This window comes from Oreochromis niloticus, unplaced genomic scaffold (assembly GCF_001858045.2).
Source record: "Oreochromis niloticus isolate F11D_XX unplaced genomic scaffold, O_niloticus_UMD_NMBU tig00007879_pilon, whole genome shotgun sequence".
Taxonomy (NCBI): domain Eukaryota; kingdom Metazoa; phylum Chordata; class Actinopteri; order Cichliformes; family Cichlidae; genus Oreochromis; species Oreochromis niloticus.
This window is the reverse complement of record NW_020328820.1, coordinates 28,160-32,575: the sequence shown is the minus strand read 5'-3', so window position 1 is coordinate 32,575 and position 4,416 is coordinate 28,160. Positions and strand designations below refer to the sequence as shown.

Genomic DNA, 4,416 nt, shown 5'->3' with positions numbered 1-4,416 from the left:
GTTATTATTACTTATTTATTATTTTGTACAAATCACACAGAATCATTCAAATCAAGTACTCACAACATTCACACACTTAGAAGCACTCAAAATACGCTTTCCTAAGAGTATTTTATCAAACATGGTTGCTTAGAATCAGAAAGAGGAAATAGACAACACTCAGTGCGTCTGTCCTCTTAAAAAAGAAGAGAAATAAACACATATGGGACAATTCTCCCCATCTTAGACAAAATGTGACCTTAAATGTCCGTTTCTAAGTCATGTTCTTCTCTACACACGACTCTTGGCCTCCAGGGCATAAAACTTTAAACCTAAGTTTTTACTTTTACCAGAACTAGTACTTTACCAGAACCCTCATACGTCCAATAAGACAGCTATATGTGCACTTCTTTCTTTGACAAAGTTGTATTTTGTATTTTCTTACTCAGCTGTATATAGTATTGGTATTCTATTTTATTCTATTCTACTTTATTTTATTGCATTCCAGTGTTTTCTAATTTCTGCTGCATAACTTTGCACTTTTGCTTTAACAAAACAAATTTCCCAGCTGTGGGACTAATAAAGGTCATCTTTATCTTTAACTAGCCCTAACCTAAATCCTGTCTCATCCACTGCTGAAATTCTAGTTCAATGAACACGTGTTGCAGTTTAAAATTAAGAGAGGAAGTAACTCACACCCAAGTACTGTGTGTGTGTGTGTGTGTGTGTTAATGTCTGTGTCCCTTTAAATGAAAAAAGGTGAACACGTGGTGAGTTTTCCTCAATTTACACAAAATATGACATTAAATATCCTTTTCTAATTCCTGTTCTTCTTTAAACACCATGAATGACCTCCTGGTCATAACCTTTGGACTTATAACTCTGATATAAGTCCACACAGCGCACCAAGCACAGAGAAAATTCAACCTCAGTGCTTCAGAATTCTCCTCAAAATTCAGAAACTGTTTCTGTCATTTATCTCCCCAAGAACTTCATCATATGGACCTCGCCGAGTCCAGTAATCTTCAGCACATGTATCTCACTGCAGCCAGTGAAGATTTAAAAACAGTTTATTGTCTCAGTTTACCCAGTATTCACTTATCAGGTGGACCGCAGCCGATCCATACATCTCAACACAATCGTGTGTTCACCTTTACACAACTTATTCTTTACTTGTATCACAACACATCTAGTAATATCATCAGAATTACTTCAACATGGTAAACATTGATTTTCCTTTAAAATCAACTTACCATTAAAACTCGAGATCACAGCTGACTCGATTCTCTGAAATCCTGAGTCAGTTAAAACACCTTGCTCAACTCACGGTGTCCTTTTCTCGGACCCCTTCGTCCGAGCTCACTCTTTTTTACCCCGGCATCTCCCCCAGATTGTTACGAGATCTTCATAAACCCAAAAGTAAGCATATTATTTCCCTAATCAAAAGTGAAGCCGTTCCTTACACAGTAATTCTTCATCCAACAGCCTTTGTGTTTTGAAACTAAAAAGAGGAAGGAACAGCGCCCATTTTAAACTGTGCATGTTGTCACTGAACAACACACACACACAGACACAGACCCAGGGCAATTCTTCCTGGATCATTTATCAACGTTCGAACAAACACAGTCCACATTGATTATTTTCTGGACCTCAGCAGATCCACCAAAATTCATATAAATATATCAGCCATTAACCGATTTATTTCTTTTCCTCAGACCACGCCGGATCTGTTAATATCAACAACACTGCACACTCAGAATTGTGCAGCTGATTCTTCCCGTCAGACCACGCCGGATCTGTTACTTCAGCACAATAAACACTGATTTTCCTTCAAAATCAGTTTACCAAGAGCCACAAAACCATTTCTGACTCGATTTTCTGAACTTCTGTGTCACTTAAACATCCTGACAGCACCAGGTGTTTCTGTCGGACTTCCTCGTCCGAACTTAATCCTTTTACTTGCAAATGAGCGTCTCCCAAAATGATCCTCTTGATCATTAGCTATTCACCGAGCCCACAACTCTCGGCAACACCACCTGACATATGCCCACGCCGGAGCTCCTCTTTGAAGTCTCAAAGAAGTACAGGATTCTCCAATCCCGTGAGTTTGACACTTATTAAACCATAAGCTGACCAATACTCTTATATTCTTCTCTATTCTTAAACATGCATTGGTCTCTTTTTCTTCTTTTTTTTTTTTTACCATGAAATACCATATAACCTTTTAACTCAGTACTGTCTGTTTCTCAAAGTTTCATTATCCTTGCTTCAAAGCTTCTCATTACTTCCAAGTTACTCATTCATTACTTCGACGTTTTACTTTATTCTCGAGAATTCAGTTTTACCCCTACTGCACCAATTTAGTAGTTAAGATCATCTACTCAGCGAACAGATAATTTAGAATTCAGCCAATTTGCACAAATTTGCTTATTGAACAGGTTTGTGCGTACCTCTTAATCTTTTTTAGACCGGTCCTCTGTTCGCCTCATATCAGATCCAACCTTCGGCCACATTAGTTCTCTCTGATTTAATCTAGAAACTTCACGGTCTGCCGTACACAGAATCTCTTTTCCCTTTTCTTTAACAAGAGATACTCAAAAATTCTGCAAATTCTCTCCACTCAGGAGGAGGCTCACAGCTTTATTCTTACTCTGTTTCTGGTTGGATTAAAATAACTCTTATATTAGAATCACCCTGTCCAGTGATACTGTATTTCAAAATCACCAAAGGCACGCTCACAAAACAGGAAAATGCTTCAGCAGCCTTAATGGGATCCCCGTGGGCCTCTCACTGTCTATTTCCAAGCACCTATAATGAAACACCGGCACAATGAGCATGCCCTTTATCTACCCCTCATTTAATCAATGTATCTATTCTTTGTTAAAATTAAAAGGGGAAGTGACCGCACCCAAATTTTGACTGCGCACTTTTCCCCAGCAAAAAGAACGGAAAAAGAGACTTTTACAGCCCCTCTCACACACAGCCTGCAACCGGCTGGCACTTAAATCATTGCAGACAGTTTCTTACGTCACGGTTTCCAGCTGTATGAGTGGGTCCCTACAACCCGGATATACACACCGCTGCTCGTCTTTAAGAGACGTCAACAGGTCTGCAAATTCTCCAGGAATATCAACAAAAACACAGCTTTTCTCGGCCCACGGCGGGTCCACAAATTTTCACTGACCACGGCGGGTCCACAAATTTTTCACTGACCACGGCGGGTCCACAAATTTTCACTGACCACGGCGGGTCCACAAATGCATAGGTAATACTTTTTAATCGTCTCTCATAGCTCACAGTATTTATTCTCAGAGTTACTTCAACACAACAGACCTTAGTTTCACTTTACTGCTCGGCTGGCTTTACTGCAAAACCTCAAGCTTACGGCTGACCTGAGTTTCTCTTAAATCATATATCAACTTCCTCGGACTCTTGCGTCCGGTATTTTACTCTTTTTCTCACAATTAAGTGTCTCCCTAACAATGATCCTCTGCGATCACCAGGGCTATATCTGAGGCCACAACTCTCAGCGGGGCCCTCCCCCTAGTATAATCCTAGGAAACGTCTTTCCCAGGGAGGGAGTTCTTCAACTCCTTGACTTTAGACACTTTTAATCTCTTTTAATCTCTCTTATTTCCTTAAAAACAACGTCTCTAGTTACTTTTAGCTCAGTACTGCTTTTTCCGAGCGACCGTGAACACAACACAAATTACTCTTAGCTCAGTACTGCTTTTTCCGAGCGACCGTGAACACAATACTACTCTTAAGTTTCACTTTCGTTGCAACAAAGGTTTTCGTTTCAAACAAAACTCAAAACAGAGATCAACGGATGACCACTTGACTACATGTTCTAGAATTATAATCCACTACAGCACAATTTCAGTTTAAGAGGTTTGTGCCTTACCTTTTTGTGGGCCCAATAGTCAAGCGATCACCGTGACGTCTGCCGTTCAATCACCTGATCTGGCCTCGACCTCCGCCGACAACAAACACCTGTACCTCTTACTGCTGATCTTTAGTTGCCCGCATCCTCCACCAAATGAAGCGAGATCGATCAACTGTAGACCAGACAACAAACGACGGAGGCCCAGAAAAGTGCAATCAAACGATGAGTTTATTGACAACGGAGAACAACCGTTAGCATATGGCTTATTTGCTCTGACAAAAATACACTGAGTTCTGGTTTTATAGCATAGAGGATCACACCCCCACATACACGTCAATACAGGTCAAAAATACATTATGTCCAGTCATTGTTTACAGACAAGGGTACATCTTGTACATCTCTAATAACTATAAACAGACATATAACTTCTCTTTTTGATAACACCTTCCTTTTAAGGTAATAACTTCAAGCTTCAGGGCCTCTAAGGGCTAATAATGGACCCTCGTCCTCAATCACTAAGTAGACTGAATTGGCGCAGGTCTCAAATAAGA

At 40.2% G+C, this 4,416-nt stretch overlaps 1 long non-coding RNA gene across 1 annotated transcript; it reads right to left on the bottom strand.

The window, feature by feature from the left end:
- Positions 1–3,640: 3,640 nt before the first annotated feature.
- On the bottom strand, positions 3,641–4,080 carry LOC112845561 (uncharacterized). Its single transcript, XR_003218403.1, has 2 exons — positions 3,741–4,080; positions 3,641–3,693 (listed from the first exon to the last, which is right to left on the bottom strand). It is a non-coding gene; the product is annotated as an uncharacterized LOC112845561 (long non-coding RNA).
- Positions 4,081–4,416: the final 336 nt, after the last annotated feature.